This window comes from Athalia rosae, chromosome 5 (assembly GCF_917208135.1).
Source record: "Athalia rosae chromosome 5, iyAthRosa1.1, whole genome shotgun sequence".
Lineage (NCBI taxonomy): Eukaryota > Metazoa > Arthropoda > Insecta > Hymenoptera > Athaliidae > Athalia > Athalia rosae.
Window position 1 is genome coordinate 9,884,361 of NC_064030.1, and position 22,566 is coordinate 9,906,926.

Here is a 22,566-nt window from a genome sequence, read left to right on the forward strand (position 1 = left end):
GTATACACGTTATCCTTTTTTCTCTTTTTCATTTTCCCTTCATTTTTTCTTCCTTGTTTTCTCGCTCGTTCTCCTCCTCTCCTCCCTTTTTCCAAGCTCTGCCTCTATTCCGCATCGGGGTGAGAAAGTGAGCCGGAGGTTTTCCTCGTAGATATAATCTGGGCCAACCGGGGAGGGCTTTGACACCGAAGCTTGCAAGTTTCAATGCACCTACATACGTTGCACGTGTGCGTTGTAGGTACACGCGACTACTTAGGCCTGTTTCGAGTGAGAATAGTGCGGCATTAATCCACGCCCATTATCACCGTAGTCGCGTTCTCGCTACCAAACGCCGTTTTACAAAGTAACGCAAAGCCAATAATTCTAGAGTTGGAAATTAGGGGGCTCAGCGATCCTAAATATGTGGAGCATTATATTTACACGTGTGTACGCGGCTCGCAAAGAGCCACGATTACGAACCCACAACCCTCGCAGCTATAACGACGCGGAAAGTCAAAACTAGGTTAAACAGCCGAGTGTAACTGCGAATTGATCATACGTAATGGCGCAGGAAAGAACTTCGAATCCCAACTGTAAATTTCGAAGATTAATCGAAACACGACGTTCCAATGAACGTTTTGCATTTTATTTGTTTCGCGGATTTTTATCGTTCGAACATCTGCTGTTCGAAAGGCGTAGGCACGTGTAGGTGTACGAAGCTAAGCATTTCGTTTTCCGAGGTCATTAAACGGGCCCAGCTGTTTAACAAATCGTAATCGAGTAGATGTCAAACGTTCAAAGCAGCCGGTGTAGGTATTTCCGTGCTTTAATTTTTTTTTATCTTTTTTTTTCCGAATCCGAAGTGAAAATTGTACCTTGTACAGCGAAGCGAATCTTTTGCCTGCTGTTGCTGCTGCTGCGGGTTCGAAAATTTGGCGTATAAAACAAAAGCAAGGTATAAAAAGGCGAAAATGAACGAGAGCAGAGGGGTGAGAAAAGGAATATGAAATCCAGACGTTAACGTTATCGCTGTCGCGAACAAGGAACACGCTAGTCGAGCGACGACTCGGTGGCATAAACTTGTGTGAAATCAGAATTAAAAGGCGGGTGAACTTTTGGGGTTATTCGACATGAATACATAGAAACCGCGCGGATCAGACGGCTGTATAATATGTAGAGTTACAGCCATTCGTGAAAAGGCTCCGCGTTTACTCGGAAGCTTTTGTATCGCGGCATGGAGGTATATATGTATAGGTATATCGCGCGATCACCGAAATGCACAGTCCATTAAATATCCACAAATTGAACGAATACGGAGCCGACGCCAGGTAGTAAAATGAAACGAATTTGAAAGCGACGGCCTGGATTTGATTTGCTGTATCTCGGAGGTCGTATAAACGGTTTATACAAACCCACCGCTTACATACCCCTTTTCCACTACTTTGCAGCGCTCCTTTTGACCCACCCACCCCCCCCCCCCACCCTCCACATTGAAACGATTCGCGAAACGATTACGTGCTCCGGGCTTTTATCAAGTATAAAATACGTAAGCGCGTAGCTTCCTTCGTTACTTGGTTTTTTTTTTTGTGTCTCCTTTTTCCGTAATTGGTACTGAAGTACTGTACCAGCGATAGTGATGCTATAGCTGTATATATATATCTATTCGCCGACGATCACGTTTTCTACTTATTGCAAGAAATCACGACATTTTCATCATCAATACGTATCGACGATGCAATTTATCGTCCTTCGACTCCGCTGTGACGTGATTCTACCCTCGTCATGCGATCGCTCATCTATCTATACCGCGAGACGGTTCGGAATTTCCGCCCGCGAATTTGGACGATTCAAATTTTCATCTCCGAAAATCAAAAATCGATCGAAATACGATGAAACGAAGAGAAAAAGAGGTTTCGTAATTAGAAGCTGTTTCTAGAGCTGCGATTCGTAAGGTGAAAATGAGCCGGAATCGTGAAACGGTTATGTAGGAATATTCGTCACTCCCACCAGATTTTTTATATTAGTATTTTTGAAAGCAAACCCAAATCCGTCGTTAGCACGTTTAATCCCTTCTAGCTTGATTATTACGGGATAAGAGTTAGCTACAATTACTCTTGAGACAATACAACACTGTCCGGGCTATTCTTCCGCAGAACTCACCCCATCACGCGTGTTAATCCTCGGTAAAAGTGTTCTTGCCGAGCGAACGTGGAGAACGATGAGTAAAGGCGACAAAGAGCTAGCGAGAAGGAGATGGAATTACGTGAGCTTTGTAGGAGTGCAGGGAGAGAGACGGAGAGGGATGAAGAGAGAAAGAATAATAACGGGATGCTGCAGCAGTATGGCTGGTATTTTAGCAATTGTTGAAAATTTCGCTCGTTTGTAACGTCTGCTCGTCGGATGACGAGGAGTTGCGATGATCGTCATTTCATAAATAGAGGACTGCCCCTGCCGTTAGCAGAATTATACGCTCGGGGCGTTTTCCAAAGTTGTTAACAATAAATTAATCCTTGAATTTCAAAAGTTTAGTTTATAATCACCTCGTCATTGTACACGTTTCGATTTATAAAGATAAAATAAATGCAACATTATCGGGCGTATTGATCCGACGGATGGCCCAATCGCGGAAGAGAATAATTGCAAAAGATTGTAAAAATGAATGGGATGTATGATAGATGAGAAGGGTAAATGAAGAATTGAAAAACGATAGGATGAACAATGAGGATAATAAGAAAAATGAAGAGAAAAGGAAAAGCAGTCTTCATACCGTAAACGAGGTCGCTGCCAAGATGGCAGCAATTATCGGTGACGGATGACGAGAATATATTCTTGCTAAATTGATACGTCTGATGTGAATTTGCGATATTGCTCGAACGAAACGAGAAGAATGGCGCGCAGGATATTGAATCGTATGATCCCGGTGAAGGTAAGGAGAAAAAAATTTCAAACTGAGCGGAAAAGATAACTCAAAAATGAAACTGCGTCGAGACGTCGTGCCGAGCATGCATACTTCCCGTGTAATCAACGAGAAGCAATTGAAAAATCGGAAGTTTTTAATTCTCATCACGTGACTAAAAAGGGAGGGGCTATATTGACTAATAATTTCCACGTCACGCGAGCCCATTTTTTTGTTTTCGTAATTCATTCCAATTTTTTCGACCTTTTTTTCCTCGTCTCCTCTTTTACGATCACTTTGAAAAAAAAAAAGGCGGAAAAATTGGATTCTTATTTATTTGCGAATGATTAATTCATTTGAGGTTTTTTTTTCTCTTCACAGATATGACGAATGTTCATGTCATTGAAGGAGCGAAGGGCGTCGCGACGACACGTTCGTCGGATATATTATTAAATAGCATGTTTTCATATTTCCGTTGTTATCGTGATTTATTACCATCAAATTAAGTTTTTGCGTGCGTCGCGCGTAGCGTCGCGACGCCGTGCGATACATATACCATACCAGCAGGTACACGCTTCCACGCCTAACGTCCGTTCACATCCCTTGGCCGGGGATGAGTCGGCGTTTCGTGGTCATTTAGACTGCCAAATCATGATATCGATGATATTGACCATTATCAACCGGGCGAAAAAACTTGGTCGTTTTAACGGCAGCGTTCTTTTTTCCACGGTCGATTATCCTTTCGCTCAGCTTTTCCTTTTTATGTCGAATACTCATACAAGGTATGCTTCTGCAGAGTGAAAAGTTACAGATAAGATTTTCAAATCAAATTTCTACAACTTTTTTATGCCATAGTTTACAAAAAATGGCTTGATTGAATATCTGAATCCTAAGTAGGTACGATGAATATATTTTTACTATCGATTCCTCAATGCTTTTCCAACATATTTCATCTATGCAGCTACGAATTAATCTCATCGAGATATCCTTGGTTTTTCACTTTTTAAATAAAAAAATTGCTAATAACTCAGTCGATTTTGCAGATAGATCAGTTTTGCTTTCATATTCGAATTCCTCGGGTGAAAATACATCAGAATAGCGTATGAACCTTGATGAAAAAATTCTTGATTCTTTCACCCCAAAATCTAGAAAAAATCCGAGGGAATGTTTTCGATTTTTTGGCCAAAAATGAAGTGTTTTGAAAATCGATTGTACGATGCTAATTCAAAATCAAAAAGACAGGCTTCGAAGTGTTCGCGTATTTCGTGCACATAGTCTGCAGGACTTCGGAGAAATTGTTTAACGCATAAACACGAGAAAAAAAAATGCTGACGAAAAAAAAAAAGAAACCACCGCGAAAAATCTGAAAACGAGAAGAATAAAAAAAATGCCCAAGCACAGCTGGACTCCGCGCGGGGTGTTACAGACAGAAGGTTACGCCATCCACCGTGGAAAAAGACAGAGGTGGTAATATATTATATCGTGGAGAAAAACGAAGGAGAAAAAAAAAAATGAAACACGTGATGCATAAACGCGTGTAGCGCGAACGGATTATGCTATACAAGGTACCCAAAAATAAGAACGAATAAAAGCGGGGCAATAAAGTAAGAAGCGAAGCGAGGAGGGAGAGGTGGGGAAAAAATGATGAAATAAAATTCTAAATCATAAAAGAAAAATGAAAAATTACCCCGCGTAAAAATGCCCCGCGCGTGTCTGCAGCATAAACTAATTTATACAGTGATTATGCGAAAGGACATCGTCGAGGATCGGTCTCGCTTTTCGTATCCATTAAAGTCACTACCCTTGTACATCTTATGATACAGAGACGATATCAAGTTCAAGCTGTGTGTATGCCTATATTATTCGTGTTGGCTATTTTTATTTTTCATCGTAGTGTGCGTGCGGCAAAAACCGTGTGCCAGGGAAGTTCACGCGTTGATTTACACTAAATATATACAAAGAACCTGGCCGCGATAAGCTTAGCATAAATGTTCCGGAATATCACAGCGTGATATAGATAAAGATGTAGCCGAATTTACCATCTACTTTTCTCTTCGCGTGGTACCCATGGCCTGAGGGTGGCTAGAGGTTCGCGAAGAAAATCCTGAACGTTTCACCTTCCGTACTACGACGATGGTTATAATAATATAGTTCCAATTCATTTTCTCTTTCATCCCGATACAGTGTCCCAAATCAAAAAAAAAAAAAGGCAAATCAAAAGTTGATAAAATCTGAAAAATATTAAATTCCACGTATAATAAAAATGATATCCAGTTTCGTGCTATAATTTTACCGAATCGCTGCGATAATATTATACCCGTGGTGAAAAAATTTCAAACATTTTTTAAAACCAAAAATAAAAAAAAAAGAAATGAATAAGAATAAAAAAATTCGAGCGTTGGTCGCTTCGTTTCTCAATTGCCATGGATATATTCATACGTATACATAGATACGGGGGTGTGTCTACCCTTATAATTAGTTATTCGCTCTGCTTTTTTTCCCCCGAACGTTATCGTACGTGTAGTACAGCAAATCATGTTTTTTAATTTTTTAATTTTTTAATTTTATTTTTGTTAATCTGAAACTCGCAAATGAATTTCAGCTCCGCTCGAGCGTGTGAATGTACACGCGAGCATGGATATATACGTACGTACCTAACCACTATCGGCATTTTTTCATTAAGCACAGATTGTAATAAATTGATAAAAATTTCACAGTAGCCATGTATAAAGGCTGCACACGATTCCCATCTCCCCTATTACATCGAAACGTAGAGAAACTAGCGTCTGTGAATACGTGTGTGTAGGTAACAACGTAACGCTTCGCACCGTTGCGGTACCTACACACGTACTCACTCAGTACCCTATGTACTACATCTATTCCGAAATACATAGCGAGTCGTTCCGATCAACCGGAAGTAATCGATGTTTAATTTCTTATTATTTTATTACGCAATGAAAATGAGAGGAATAAGAAAAAGCGAGGAAGATACCCCGACATCTTTTCCTGAATAGAATCCGGAGAGAAATACGCTAGTGTCGGGGTCATAAACGAAAAAAAAAAGAATAAAATAAAAAAAATGAGAAAAAAAATCCTTCGCTAAAAAGGAACTGCGGAGAAGCGCCTGTCCAATGGAAGAAAAGTATTCGAAAAGTATGTATATGTACGTGAGTGTGACCTGTCCGTATACATAGTTTATAGGTATATATGTATATACAGGAGGAAACAGCCCTTGGAGGGAGGGGTAAGTTTTCGGTTGAATTGCGTGTCAGGGTGCCCTAGCCTTTTACTATCCTGAAGTAGGAGGAGTATAACGTCTCTGGGCTTCGGCTGCCTGCCTGACCCACCCCCGTTCAACCGTGATCCCGTGCAGAGTTTAAGGCAGTCAGACCCGCTACAACCCAGCACGCCTCCTATCAGGCGTATTACGATCCATAAAGGGTATAATTACTGATAACGCGGTTGGAGTTTAGATACCTTCACACCTGATATCATCGGCGGAATTCTTGTTTTTCTACTTATAGTACAAACTGCAGATGTCACGGGTCGAAATATCCTGTACGAAAAAGCAGTTGCGGACTGCCTGAAAGACAGGGAGACTCGGAAGTGCAGGTTGCGATATCGAGTGCGACAAGTGGAATTTTTCGATCTCGGATCGGGATTATTGAATTAGCTTTTTGCGGCCTTCGATAATTGAGTACAGGTACCATCGCATCGATATAGCTTCCAGCCCATATCAGCTGAGTTAGCCTAGTACCGTGGAATTTATCGATCGGAGTTCGAGTTGTTATCAATTAGGTATATCGGAAATGCCTCCGTAGTTTGGATTTCGCAGAATCTGTCAATTAATCACCTCACGTACGCTTGCTAATAAAACTGAATTCCCGTACGGTCGTCATAGATGGATTCGACGTTTGATTTCAGCGATAATTTCTACAGTCTATAAATATGTACGGGGTTGAAGTAAACCGCAACAATTATTCCCGAATGAAAGTTTTTCGTACCTCTTTCGACCGTACGACATTCGCGGTGAGGGTACGAACGAAAAACGAAAAATCGAACAGCCGAGAAATGTTGAAACCAAAAACATGACAAAAAAAAAAAAAAGACACAAATCATTCCACGCTGAACGCGATTGCCGTCCGTTAGTCGGGTTGACCAGAATTTCAAACTCAAAATATAACCACTCGCTCTACCGTCAGACGCGTTTGCCCAACTGATACATCTGACGCAAAAAAAGGAGATGAAAAAAAAAAAATTGAATAGAACATAAATAAAAAATAAACGAATGAAACAACTAGTTCAAAATATGGAGGCCAGAAAATATCCATTGACTGCAGCGCATTCAATTCCGGTTAAATATAACTGAGCGACCAACTGCGAAATACCCATCCTAGCTCGAGATCCGCATTAAATATGTTAGCGTAATTATACATGGGAGAAAAATATAGAATTGAAAAAAAAAGAAAAGAAAAAAGCAAATGTTACGAACAGAAAAAACATATCACGGCTTCGGTATATGTTATTTCAATTCACGAAATGACCGAGTGATTCTTTTTTTTTTTTCTTTTTTGAATTTTCCTTTGAAAAAAATAACTTACGAAATGTTGAAAGACGATAAATAGGTGGGTGGGTGGGTGGGTAGGTAGGTAGGTACGTGATACAAGTGGTATAGATATACGTGCATAGCCGTGAATCGTGGCTTCGTGGCTTCGTAAGGGTATAAATGTAGAGATCACTTAATTATAAACTCGGTGAAGTGTCGCTGAAACTTTTTTTCAACCTTTGCAAACATTCTATTAATCTAAATAGTCTCTTTATGCATTCAGATGTATTTTACACCAAAGCTCGCACCTGACCCATATATCTACCGTGAGTAATTATTCGCTCGCCCTTCTCCAACATGTTTTATTCTACCGCATAGAACTACGTATATATGTACAACATCCTACACACTGTGATACACACGTATACATTATTACGTAGATTAGTAACAAAGTTTGATAAATAATTCACGTAATGTACAACCTAAACTTGCGCTGGAACGTGCGAGTAAGAAAACGATAAAAAAGAAAACGTATTCCATGTAGCTGGTACTTCGAAAAACTGCAGAAGCGAGTGCGAATCGTGTGACTCGATCGCCTTAAGGAATAGGAAAAAAAAATTTCCGCACGTGATTAAATTATGGAAAATTGACTTTTGACAAGTGTCTTTCGTTGTACAAATTTGCGAGAAAGAAAAAAAATCAAAAAGATCGAAGCCTCGAACAAATAAAGCACATTACGGCGGAGTCGACTATAAATTCAAAGATTAAACGACGATTCACGGATGACGAAGTGCGTGATAAATTATTATCGAAGGATGTCAATGTGCGTATATATATAAATATACGCAGGTACGAATAGCCCCATTGGCTTCGAGGGTTGAGGGCATCAGAGTTTATTTACGGATCGGTCCTTTGGCCAGGTTTAGCTTGGACGTATTCCCAGAGGCACTCTAAACTCGAATCTGATTAACCGTTGCCCAGAATGCACCGTTTATTACGTGCTGCATCGAGCACGGTTTGTGTATCTATCCATCTAACTGACGCCACGGCTGTAACATCACCAGCCGCCACCGTTCATCCTCCCCGAGCGACGAACGCCCACTTTCCCTCTTCCTCCTTCCTCATTTCCATCCCCCGACGCCGCAACTTCTCGCCTACTTTCTCGTCAATTTTACTCCCTTTTTATTTTATTTTATTTTTTCTTCTCTTCTCTTCTCTTCTTCTCTTCTCTAGTCATCGTAAATTCACTACGAGTATACTCGGAAAATCCGGCGGCGTCAGAGTCGCCCCGACTCAAAATGAAAATTGAATAACTGCGGGATAATCAGAGTCGTCGAGAAGATTTTCTGGAACATATTCAATTACGCGTAGACCTCCGGAACGAAGAGATAGCTCGAATTATGATACCTACTGTTAAACCTACTTTTTCTTTCGCTCTGGAGTTTCACGACGGCAACCCCCGATTAATTTGAAGCTATAGCGGCCGCTCGCCGCGCGGTAATAATTGTATCACGCGACGTCGGTGAAGAAAAAATTCCACCACGTTTCCACGTTGTACAGGTTTACTCCTTCGTCCCGAATTTTACACGGTAATAAAGAGCGACGACCGAACGTAAAACACCGGATCCGAACGAAACCGAAAAAAGAATTTTCACCGAAACTCCCGTCGTAAAACACGACACGACGACGACCCTAAGGTCAAACTACTTTCCGACTCTTCTAATATACGCCCTAACTACAGGCAGCCCTACAAAAGTAATGGACGTATTTTCCGATTATCAATGTAATGTTAGTTTCTTCATTCATTCGTTTGTTTCATCCTCTGCTCAGATATCCGCTGTACATCAATTTCCAGATGACGACTGTATTTTCCATCTCATCATCCTGCAGCAGCATAGGTTGTAGATAAATATCATGCTATGCACAGTTGAGACGCATTCTCAGCAACGATTACACTTTTTTCAAGTGCGTGCTGTACGATGATTAGCGAAGCTCGTGTATCAAAGTTTTAACCCACGTTTAATCCGCGGGGTAATTCGTAGCGGAGTTACGTCACACCATTGTACGGAAGTATTGGATGACGATATTTCCTTTCCGCTGACCAATTTTTTCCGCTAAAATATTGGCGTAAATTTTAATTATTTTTTTTTTTTTTGTTTGCTTCGTAGATTATCCGAAGCAAATCGGTCTCCCTCGGCCGATTACCCCAGCAGTGTTTGTTTTGTAACGCGTATCGAGTAAGTTGCTGGCGAAATTTCTCCAGACAATATCCGCAGTTTATTACGCAATCGAATCATCGATTGTATAACGATGAACGGGTAGCGAATATGATATGGAGATAGAGTAGAAGTGCGTAATATAGGCGGGAGTGTTTTACAACGGCGAGCAAGTATCGATCGCGGATAACATGTACGCGTATAATTCGGTACCAATTACATGAATTTCGAAACACAAAACGTTGCACGGAAAACTAAAACCGAACGGCCTTCCGGAAGCCAAAAATGTAATTCTAAACGTGATCGAAATAATGGAATTGAAAATTCGGGGTTGGTTAATTGTACAAAATAATCGGGCGTTCCGTTACCTTATATTAGATTACCGATAACCGGGTTGATTTACCATCGAGTGTACCCTTTGCGCGGATTCTTTTTCGAAACAGATCTTCGAACCGGACATCGAACTCGATTAGCTAGCGACTCACCCTCTCCCGCTCAACGCGATAAAATAGCTCGAAGTTGAACTGCAGATATTCGTCATCGTTCGATATTTCCGATACACGTCGCAGCACATCTTGTGACACTCCGCCAACGTTTTTCCATACGATCCGTTTTTGTATCTCATCTACGTTGGCTGCGGAATTTTATTTGCTCGTATAGTTTAGAAGACGAGCGCATGCGAAAAAATATAGAGACGATTCGACCTTTTCTTTTTTTTTTTTTCTTTTTTTTTTCGTCCGACTCGGTAAATGAAATTATGAATCAGATAACGAGAAAAAGGGGTGAGCAGAATGACGTTTCAGGCGATGAAAGTTAAAAAATAAGATAAGGTTGAACGGAAATGAATTAAGGAATGGGAAAAAGTCTTGACTTTAAAGACTTTTTATTCTCGACTCGTCGACGATTCTCTCAAGTCCACCGGGATAGAAGAAGGATAAGAAGGTAGTTAGTATACGAGGAGACATTAGCGGCGTAACGGAAACTCGGGGGGGGGGGGGGGGGGGGGGGTGACCGACGTGGAGAACTTCCACGTTTCTCTTCTCCTCTCGTTCCACGATCTTCAAGACCCGCACTTATCCCCGTTAGTCGTACCCATCTTTTCCAGCTTCTTCTTTTCGAGAACCCGCGCGTACACCTCAACGGGGGAAATCGATGCCGGACAAAAACACACAGGGAATGCAAGAACGGGGATGAAGCCGACTGCAGCGATCGGGGATTCTCGCCGACGACGATACAGTCGTAGCGAGCATTACGAGAAAATAACCGGAAGTCGAAAAATCGCCACGAAAAGTCGTTTGAATTTCTCGGGGCGATTCGATGGCCCGGTTTTTTGCCTCGCAGAAGAATCTTTCCTCGAAACCATAGCACGTAAGGCGAACCGGTCGATTTTGTTGCGTGGAAACAATCGATAGGTCAAACGTGTGCCCGACGTACATTGTGCGGGAAGAATCGCGACAGTTTCCAAGAATTAGTGCGTCCTGAGGAAGTCTAATACGGAATTGTTTAATTAAGATTTGGTGGAACGTGATCGGGGCCGAGAGTCCGGGATATACCGCTAATACGAACGAATGTCCGCCCGACATTTTCCGTGAATCGAGTACCAATCGGCGTCACGCAACCAACTTCTTTATGCTCCGTACATTGTTACACAAAAAATAACAACTTCCGCCGGAATACCCACGTCTAAAATTCTCCGCCATGTCCTGTATTTTTTTATTCAATTCTGATTAATTTATCACGATTTTTTCAATATTCCGCACCCATAGTCGGCGTACGCGGGGTCCTCGGTTGAACGGAAGGACGTCATTTCTAACGAAGAAAAGTATTAAATTTTGATTGGCTTCTTCAAAGGAGTTGATCAAAAATACCGGGAGAGCCGCTTGGAACACGGGAAAAGAAACTTAAGTTTATATCCACCGAAGCCAAAAACGTGCACTCCGCATTTGCGTCGACGTGATTTTATACACGGTCTAGGTACGCAGACGGTGGTCGAAAGTTGAATAGACCGTCCGTCGTGGAATTTTCAAACTCATTATAGAATCGAGCGCAAATTACCCGGTGGGATGACGATTGAATAGAAGAAGAAAAATCTACGACAACGTTAACGGGCGTTCAATCGTAAACGATCTTTGCAATAAATTTCCCAGCAGCAATGGGGTGTAAAATAATAGAGAAATTATAAAACTATCAAGGTCGAATTATAACGAACGGGTGAATGAGGAGGTTGTTGCTGAGAAAAGGTGAAGCTGTGCGTTGCAGATTTACCCTAGAGCGGAGCGAGAGAGGGCGGGCGTGCGGACGATCGAAAGAATTCATAGTGGCGATTAATTAAGCGGGTTGCTAATGAGGAGAAGGACTCCGCGTGAGAGGGTAAGAGAATATTTAGCAGTGAAGTCTGTTCTTCCGTGACGGAAAGGTAGGGAAGTGGAAGTGAAGTGAAGTGGAGGTGGCGGCGGAGTCGGAGGTGGAGGCGGAGGCGGAGGCGGAGGTAGAGTTGGAGTGGAGCTGGTTGCGGGCGGGACGTTCATACCCGCGAGTAAAAATCATTTCTTTCCATTTCATTTTGCGTCGTTCGTTTCATTACATTTCATTTCATTTGGTTTCATCTTATTTTATTTCATTTCATTTCATTCTATTCACTCTAATTTTCTTTCTCTCTCTCTCGGTAGGAGGCCCGATAAAACGATTTCAATTAGGGGGAACCGGGTCAGATTTCAAGTGACGTCTGCTTACGACAGCCCCGCGAAATATCCTTAACGAGGAAAAATTATAGTCCGCGAGTTCAAAATGGCATTTATCGGAGCTTTCGGTGGAAACAAGAGGATTCGAAGAGTCGCCGCTGCGAAAGATTTCGTCGTTCGTCGTCCAAATGGCAAACACAAGCGTCGTTTTCATCGCCGCGCAAAGACGTGCGAACAAAATGAAAAATATCGAACAGACAAACAACCAGCGTACGATGAACTCGACGAACTCGTAAGCGTGTTCTAAAATTTCGCGTAAATTTTCGTTTTTATTTTTCGCTATTCCGCTCGGCTGCGCGAACTCTCGAGTCGGTAATCAAGCGGTGCTGAAAATTTTCCATTTCTAGAAAGGTAATTTCCAGTTCATTTCCTAGTGAGTCTAGTTTAAGGTGTTACATTCAGCGTTAGCAGTCGGAATAGACGTAGCAGAAGAAAATTAAAAGAAAAGTAAAAGAGAGGCGGTGAGACGGTGAAAATCTTCTTACTCGCCATCTGCCGTGGAACGGAGAAGAGCCCCGTCGTTTCTCGCGTTACAAAACATCTTTTAATTACGGTTAGTTGCGACGTGATTCGAAGGGATTCCGGACTAAGAACCGCGGAGTCGTACCACCGAGAGGTGGCAAAGGTTCGAAATTACTCAAAGGTTTTTTTTTCTTACCGCGCTTCGACAAGCCTCAAACAAACAAGTTTCGTTCCGCGAGACAAATCCTCCGCTGTCTTCTTACCGATTTCATTCCCCAACAGAATCGTCGCACTCCCCTCATGTTCCTCGTTCGCTCTTACACCCATTTTAACCAAAATCACCGGCAACTGTACGCTCGTATAACGTCCTCCACTCGAGAAGTGGGTAGGTAGGTACTCGCCTGAGTACCAAAACTGTAACACGAGTACGACATTTCCGCACAATGGCACATCTCTCTCTCTCCCTCTCTCTCTCTCTGTCTCCTTCTCTTCCTCTTTCTCTTTATCTTTATCTTTCCCTCCCTCTTTTTACTCCCTCCAACTTCCCTCTTTCTGCTCCACTTCACGTTATACCCACTACTCTCCTTCGTTATCTTGAAAAGTTAACGTATAGGTATGTATCTACACGTGTACCGGCTATGTGTATCCACCGCTATTTATATAAACGTAGCGTATGTACGAGACGTTTATAGCGAACATGTGATATAAGGTGTTCCAGAAAGACAACAATTACATACACGTACGTAGTTTGAATTTAGTTCCACGTTTTCTCGTTACGCGACCAACTTAACCGTGGCCTACGACATTCGAGGGTTGACGCGATACAACAGCGATCCCGAGGGCGTACTTTGCATCCGATGAAATAATGAACTTAATTTCGCGCACACGCGATGAAACTGAATCCTTTATAACCAAGTTTATAGGTACGAACGTTATACCGCAACGCATAATCGACTCTCTCTCTCTCTCTCTCCCTCTCGCGTATTTGTTTTTTTTTCCTCCCACCCTCCATCCACCCTCTCTCGGTTCAATCATCAAATAAACAAATTCGATTATTGTTATCATCGTTGCAGCAATTTCCATAACCGCATCCGCGTTAATATTGGTACAAGTGTAGCAGGGGTGAGGGAATACAAATGCATATAATCCCGGCAATGCACACAATATCCGGTATGATACGTACGTGTATACCTAGGTATGCGCACGCCGTGTATGTACAGTATAATTTTGTAATATCGAGGTGCGTGCAGTACAGAGTCAGCAGCTTTGAAACGAGCAAAAGGGTCGCGTATAGGCGGTCGGACGTTGTCACCTGGGGACGGATAGGTAATGAGGTGCAACTACCGCAGCCCAACGGGCCTGACACTACACACCTGAGTCAAATGCTAGCCGGCACACATCGCGCGCACCGCTCCGCTGCAGCTGCACCCCGTTCACTGTACGTAACGATCAAGCGACTCGCCGTAACTACGCGCGATTTAATTATTCCGAATTGGTTTTCGCTAAAATACACCTTCGCACTCAAGTGTCAGATTTAAAATCCCACGCGGATTATTTATTCGTTTATTTTACTTTTTCAGCGACGTGTGTTTTTTTTTTCCTTTCTTTCTTTCCTTTTTTTCTTCTCGATTTTAATTTCACCCCTTACACACAACTTCACCGCAAAATTCATACGTACGTCCGCGCGGGCACGTCGGTACACGGGTGGTGAAGAAAAATGTACTGCGGTATGTGGATATGGATCTTGGTGCAGCAACAGCAACATCAACGGCATAACACGGTCGTTAGTGTAAAGTTGGAGCTGCGGGAGGACTTTAGCTTTCCAAGTCGTATATGTCATGTTATAATGTTATACCGACTTCAGGATTTAGTTGCGAGATAAATTGAAAGCGATATTACGTTCTTTTCAAATTTTATTCGCGTTTATACCGACGAATTTGAAAAGCTCACCAATTATTGCTCGACGATGCGAAGATTTTGTTGAAAATTTCATTTCTATATCGCAGGGTCAGAAGATATACCAGAGCATTTCAACCGAACGTACGCGAGAGAGAGAGAGAGAGAGAGAGAGAGAGAGAGAGAGAGTACGATCGTCGCGTGGCGTCGGTTGTCTCTGAAAGTGAGATTGAGCGAAGTGTAAAAAGATCATACTTGGTTTTTAAGAGATGAAAAATAAAAACATCTACCGGGTGCAGTTTATATCTCGGTGACAAAACGAAATAAACGCGGCGCTAGGTGTCAAACGAAAAATATCTAGGAACGGAGGAGAAAATTGAAAAGCTCCATTGGGATATTGCGAGCACAAAAGAGATCAGAGAGATTCTTCGTCCGAAAGTATTCCAGAATTTCTCTTTCTTTTCTTATTCCTTCTCTGTTCTTTTTTCACTCCCCTAAACCGTTGCACGCGCACGGTTTACGTGCGATTCGCTGTACTGCATTTCATCCGAACCTACCGATTTTTCAACGCTTCGATTCATCCCGGGCAAATTCGAAAGTTACGAAAAATTCCTTTTTTTTTTCGCTTTTGGGACAGGTGATTCAGCGATAAAAAAAAAAGAAAAAAAAACACGACCCTGTACACGGCGACGTATAACGAAACAATTAAAATAGCGAACAACTTTATTCACCGTGAAAAACGTGGAGGTTTTAATGTTGGTAAATATAACTTTCAATTAGAGAAGCTGATGTAGAGTATAACGTCGAGTGGGAAGAAGTTGAATTAATACGGAATCATACATCCTCCTAGTGTGTAGGTTCGGGGGGGCAGGTAACTGGATATAGGTGCAGCAGGGTGGTGGAGTTTTCCGCGTAAACACATGCGGCGTACAAAAATATGTGTACGTACGGATAGAGTGGTGAAATAGCCCCACGTACACGCGCATCTACGAGAACGGAGGCGTGTGGGGATGTATAATACATATTGCTCGTCGTATGCTATATCTATATCCTACGTGTAATAAAGAGCGGTATATTCATTAGCGCGCGTTGAAATTAAAAGCATATTCCAACGTACGCATTTCTCATAATCTAGGGGCATTAGATGTGTGTACGGGGCGAGTTATTACCAGGGAAGTAAGGGTGGTGAATCCCCGTACATACGCGTAGGTACGGATATACGTATATATCTGACTACAAAACCTGCGCCCGCCCGCCCGCCCGCCCGCCCAGCTCGATCGTTCGTTCGTTCGTTCGTTCGTTCCTCCGAGCGAGCGAGCGGTACCTTCCGACCTTCCGACGTACCACCCCGCATGTGTTGTGCAGGCAACGGCGATGCAATGTTGTGATATTTTATTCCTCGCGCAGGTTATATTTTCCTTCTGTTTGCGGTTACCGTAGCGCCGATGGTATTCAATTTATTCTCTCTGTACCGCGGTGGGGAAGACGAAGCCCCCGTTTTCGCGGACAGCTCAGTTTCCACTTCGTATTCAACTTCGAGTTCGACTTTCGCGTTTCGACTTTTACCTACGTCTTCTACTTTACTTCGACCCGTGCGCGGCCTAGATATTCGACTTGTGAGTAGCGGAGCGGCTATACATTTGTACGAGTCGTGTGCATCCCTAGCACACACACGTAGATGTAATGGAAAATTGGCTGACTCGTATCTCTTTTGTCCAAGAAAATTTTTCACCGAGAATACAAATTTTCAACAGAATATCTTCTTAAGTATTTCACGCTTCTTGTTTTCATACCTCGTACATCGTACACGGGTTTACTTAGGTATACGTATATTTCTACGTGAACATCTGACAAAGTTATACTTCAGACCCGACATCGGTGTTGAAAATTACGGAAATTATGGATGTATAGGATATGAGAAAATGGACGATCGATGATTAAAAGTCCTCGAATTTCGTAACCTCGTGCATTCGAGTGTAGAAACGAACGTTCTACCATTAAACTCACCCGGTATATAATACAATCTCCTATGTAATTATATAAACAAAATACATAAACGAACGGAATTCCGAATGCGAAGGGGTTGAGATTATATTAGAGCCGCGGGCGCAAAAGCTTGTGGAACGGATTTTAGGTGCACTCCACACTCTCTACACTTCACATACCCGTAGCCTGGCTGGTATCTCGATCGACATTGAGCATATTGTTCTGGGTTCAGCGTGAACCTACGTGGCTGAGCGGATTATTTCGTTTCATTTTATTTTACCATTTTTTCGTCTATTTCTTTTATTTACTAATTTTCTTTTTCTTTGTTACTTTGGTAAGCCTTTGCAGAGGTTTATGGATTTATCGAAAACGAATCCTTTTATCAAACAGTCAGGGCTGGAATAAAATCAGCAGTACATGTCGGACTTCTATTTTTTGCCTCCCAATTTTTTAAGTACATCGTTAAAAGGGATGAATAATTGAAAAATTTTTCTTTTCCAATGTTCGTCCATTTCGCGCGTTTCAAGTTTTGCGAACTTTTTTTTAAGTAAATTCGCGAATCGCGTGACGGGAGCTTTCGTCCAATGTACACGTGTACGTAATGCAAAGAATGCGGAGAATAAAACAAGGAATCTATCAATTGATCAACATGGGTATGGTAGTTTCCCAAATCGCTGACGACTATTAATACAAATCATCCACACGATATACCCAAACATGCAATTTATCTCCATCAGCGATTTGTTTCACCAGCCTACACGATTGCGCACCGTGGGGCACGCGAATCGTAATTAATTTCTCGAAAAACTTCGTCGATGTAGAATCGATAATTTCTCGCTTTTATCCGAGGATACCTAGGTTATACTCGACGGGACGAGTCTCCGAAGGTGGAAAGCTAGCGGAGAACGCTTTGCGAAATCTGCAGCTGCTGCACGAGTTTAATTTCCTCCGTAAAGCTCGTGAGCGTCACCGTTTTCGATTTTTCTATTTCTCCTTTGTCCCCGCTCTTTCTTTCTATAAACATCTTTTGTGTTTCTGAACTCGGCTCATCTCTGATCTCCCATGTGCAATCGAACCTCTTCAGAACTTTGATCGCACACATCGAACGGGGAATACGCCGTTTGCATCTCAATGCTGTATTTGGCGTGTTGAATTTTTAATTCACTCGAACGAACGAAGAATTCGAATTCCGTGAGATTTCGAAAACTGTTTTAGATAATTTGCGAAAAACAAACAACGTGTAATATGTAAATGCGTGCGATGGAATTAACTTTCCGAATTCAATTTAGCCAGAATTAGTCATTTTCCAACACCGTTAAACGATAAAATGGCGATTCTACATCGACGGTTACATACGCAAGGTTTTCCGAAACGGCGTTGAATGGCTCCGACAAACGAGATGTCAAGTAGCTTTGGTCAATTGAGGGTCCTGAACGGTGCTGGATGAGACACGTGTAGGTATATTATGTACACATACATGTGTACGCGGATACACATATACATATATGTAGACAGTGGTATTTATGGGTCCCGTTTTCCCACTTCTTATCACTTTTCGATTCCCTCGCTCACCTATGTACCCATTAGGTATATAGGTATGTATATGTGCCAAACTCGAGCCCGCACGACCTGACGAGTGGTATTTTGCCCTTTTGCGTCGATCCAATATTACGGATTTTGACAACCCCGAATGCCGACTATATATGAAGCTCTCCCGAAGGCTTGGAAAAAAAAACAAAAAAAAAAAAAATGCCATCAAACTTCCGAATTTCCGAAACCCCGTATAAAACGTACATATCTGTTAACAACGAGAAATGAACAACAGCAGGTACCGCAGGCACGTGACGAAAGTAAAGATTTCCAAAACTTCAAAAACCTCGAAGGTTTTTCGCGGGATTCATCGGCTATCTATAAGTGTGAGTACGCACGCATACGAATCACTGATGACACTGAGAAACTTTGCGCTACCTTTTCATCTTTGAAAAATTTTCCCCAATCGTGCTTTTTCAGCATTCGTCGCTTTGAATCGCGAATATCCCTTTCATGCGAATATTCTGTTTTATACGCTGATCATAGTTGGCGACGTTCAAACCACCCACTCGCGACGTTGAAAGGGTTACAAACGTTAACGAGAATAACAAAAAATCTCAGGTTCCGATAAAAGTAAAAAAGTGGAAAAAAGTCGGATAAAACGAGGACGTTTTTTTTTCTCTTCCTTTATATCCAACTGCATAAATGGAGCATTTTACATCGCGCCGCGCGGAGTCGGTAGCGCTTGATCGCCGCGGTAGACACAGGAATGTGGGCACGATCCACGTGACGTTGGTGAGATCGTCGCGTAATTGCGAACATTCGAATCAGAAATTAAAGCTGTATTAATTGAAATTCCCGGTGAAAGGTTGAGAATAATACTACGCCTCCTCTCCCATTTGGAAAAGGATAAAAATGAAACAAGAGAAAATGAGGAGAGAAAAAAAAAAAGAATTTTATAGGGGCAGAGGGTGGGGATCTTGCTCGCAGCTGAGCGCGACAGGCCCGGAGGACAGTGGAATGATTAAAGCGGATGTAAATCAATTTCACAGTCGAGTAAATATCAGTTTTATTCAGAGATGGTGTGAGATCGTATCCACCTAATACCAACCTTTCTACCTAACAACCGGCAACCAGCACGCGCGTCGGGGAATAGAGGAGAATAAAAAGAGAATTGCACAAAATGGGAGAACAAGAGTTTTGAAAAAAAAAAAACGTACATTGAAAATAAAATCATCCCAAAAGAATTGTAGAGAGAGAAAAGGAAGGGTGAAAAAAGAGCCTAGTTGTATGCACACGAGTTTCTTTTACTTTCCGTAAACGGCGATAAGCTCCGATACGTTGAAATACTGTACGGAACTTTTTGATGATTCAGAGACTCGACCGAATTCTCTTTCCCTATTTTATAAATGAGTCGAAAATTTTATTTCACTCATCGTTGCGAGTATTTCGCGTGACAGGAGACTGACGTTTAAGACCGTTGAGCCGGAGACGAAATTGTGAAGAGTTGATTAATTCTCTCACGCGAGTTAAAAAATTTTCACTTTTCAAAATTGAATCTCCTGTATATAAGTATACAGCTACAGCTGGGGAGGATATTTTTTTCCCAACTCTGGTTGATATTTGCTCATTACCTGATAAGATTAGAGCCTACCGCCCGACGTAGCTCGCGGGTAGGCGCTGACGAAGCTCTACGGGGTTGAGTTAGAAGTCAGAAACGTTATGGAGGGGAGAAACGTCGAGGGTGGACGTCGCTTTCAAAATGAAGCTTGTTTGTCAGAGAGAAACGCGCATGGGGTAGGGCAGGGCAGGGCAGGGGGCCGGCAAGAATTTCAGAAATTTTAGAATCAGGGCTGATGACTACGCCGAGGTATCTGTCTGCCAAAAATCTCAAAACCCCCGAGGGTATTCGAGCAAACAATAAACATGAGAGATTTGAAAATCTCCCGAATGATCCGCAATACATAAATTTATGTAATAAAATTTACAATATCGGAGGCATTTCCAGAATCGACGAACATTTCCTCTCCCAAGACCTCTGCTTACAACAGATAATGTAAAAGCTGCGCGTACGTACCGCCCGGAGAACGAATTTGTTCAAAACGACTTAAACCGAAGCCTTATTGTTGGCGAAAGTTTCGACCGGGGACTTCGGGTTTCCCTTCGGGTATGCGGGTTGAATCCTCGAAGGTACCGTCGAGACGGCGGGGCGGCGTTTCCTCCCTTTTTCGTCCCTCATTCAAAGCACCGCCATCTCCTCAGACTCTAATTCCGGTGAAAAAGCCTCCGCGATATAAGTGAAAGATAAAATAAGCCCGGGCTAATTAATCATGAGAAAGAAGACACGTCTTTAATAAGGTTCGGATAATTTTCCTGCCTGCACTCTGTACATTTTTAGACCATTATATATACGTATAGATATTCTTAGGTGTACATCCCCATCTCGTACCGTTACCAGAGAGTGGCTAATATTAGAGCCCATAAATAACATCGAGTGACAGGAAAACCCTTACAAGTTAATATATTTATGCCGGTGGATATCGCGGATCTACAGCTCCGTGGGTTGCGGACGGATACGCGGATAACGCTACAGTTTACCATCTTGGTATTATAAAGCGTACTCCCATCGGTGAAAACTCCCGCGCTAAACGAATGAACCCGTAAAGTTTTGTCTTCGGATAACCTTGTACGTTACACGCGTTTACTTTACCTCCCGCTACCATTTATTTCGCTCTATCTCTGAAAATAGGCGACGCATTTAAACCAATTTCTTTCCGATGGGCACACAGGTAAAGTCCTCAAAAATCGCGAAAAAATCTGAGAAAGATTTTCCACCGTATCAAAAAGCTGACAATTTTGTGCTACGGAAGATTAAATTTTCCTTCCAAATTGTTGCACTCCGTCGAGTCACCGGGGTATTTATTTTACCACAATATGGAAATGAGATAAAAAAAAAAAAAAACAAGAACCGGAAGATCGAGTACGAAAAGTTGAAAACGGTCGGTGCATCGTGTTATAGAGGCGCGTGCGGAGGGATGAAAAATTCAGGGCTTCTGATTTAAAATACGACACACAAGAACGTTGATACCATGACAGTGTTTGCGATGCTGAGATTGGCCATTTGTAACGGAGTTTAACTTCATACGCGAGGGAAAACGTGGTATAGATGAAAAAAAAATATATATACATATATATATACATACAGGTATACTTCGTAACGGAGAAGGAAACAAAAAAATGAGGAGAAAGGAGAAGAGATGAAGGAAAAAAGGAATATTTATATACCAGCTGCAGGTATATAATATATATAAAAAGGTGGGACGCCGTGCTCCTCTGGAGCTCTATAGTAACACAGAAGAGAGAATTTAGTGGCATTGAGACGAGAGCACGAGGAAGAAGACGTAGGTGTACAGGTGGCAGAGTTATGTAGCGAGAAAATAATCAGGACAAATGGAAGTATTAGAGCTCTGACAGTATCGTTTTCCACGGATCGGGTTGTTTGTCATGCGCTTATTCTTCAACTCATAAACTTTTGTTTGGGATTCCTTTTTTTTGCCCCCCCCTCCCCCGAAAAAAATATCGTTTCACCGCGAGAGAAAAACCAGGTCATAAATAGATCGTATTTCAGAGAGGGTGAAAAGAGAGAGAAAAAAATCGTACTTCGATATCATACTTTTTTCCCCTCTCCTTATTCCTTTTCCCCCGATATAATGGGAAGAATAAATTTCGGTAGAAGTGAAAATTTTCAGAACATTCGACCCAACTCCCGCCAAAAACACGCCAGTCTCACCGATACTCCCGTACGGCCTCCCGCGATAATTCCCGATCGAAGAACGTTTCAAGTGGCAAAACCACCCAGCCAGCCAGCCAGCCAGCCCCGCCGCACGCGTAACGGGGGTTGCGAATATTTCGCGAGGGGTGAGAAAAAATATGGGTTAGCGTAACGCGGGCATTTGACGGACGGTACTTTGGTGAGGGATGGCGGCAGATGATTGCTGCGGAGGACAACGAGAAACACTCAAGTACGTTACGTGTTTGGTAAAAGTCGGAGAATTATTGGCTATTAACGTCGGAAAAATGCCCGACCTAAAGTGAACTGCGGCATTAATTCATTTGTCAGGTGCGTATCGCGCACAATATAGTATAACAATTTTTGCGAAATAAACAACGCCGGTTGACCAACCGCTGCACACTTTTTTTCTCTCGACCCGGATGACCAGATAAAAAGGATGCAGTTACGTTTGACACATTTCTCGCGTTGAATGAAAAGGAAAAAAACAACGAAAAAAAAAAAAAAAGAAACGAACAAATAAA

General features: G+C 42.3%; 1 protein-coding gene across 1 annotated transcript in view; it reads right to left on the reverse strand.

Moving 5' to 3' along the window:
• The window catches only part of LOC105692882 (teneurin-a), a 451,510-nt gene that overhangs the window by 343,632 nt on the left and 85,312 nt on the right, over nucleotides 1–22,566 (reverse strand). The window lies entirely within an intron of this gene.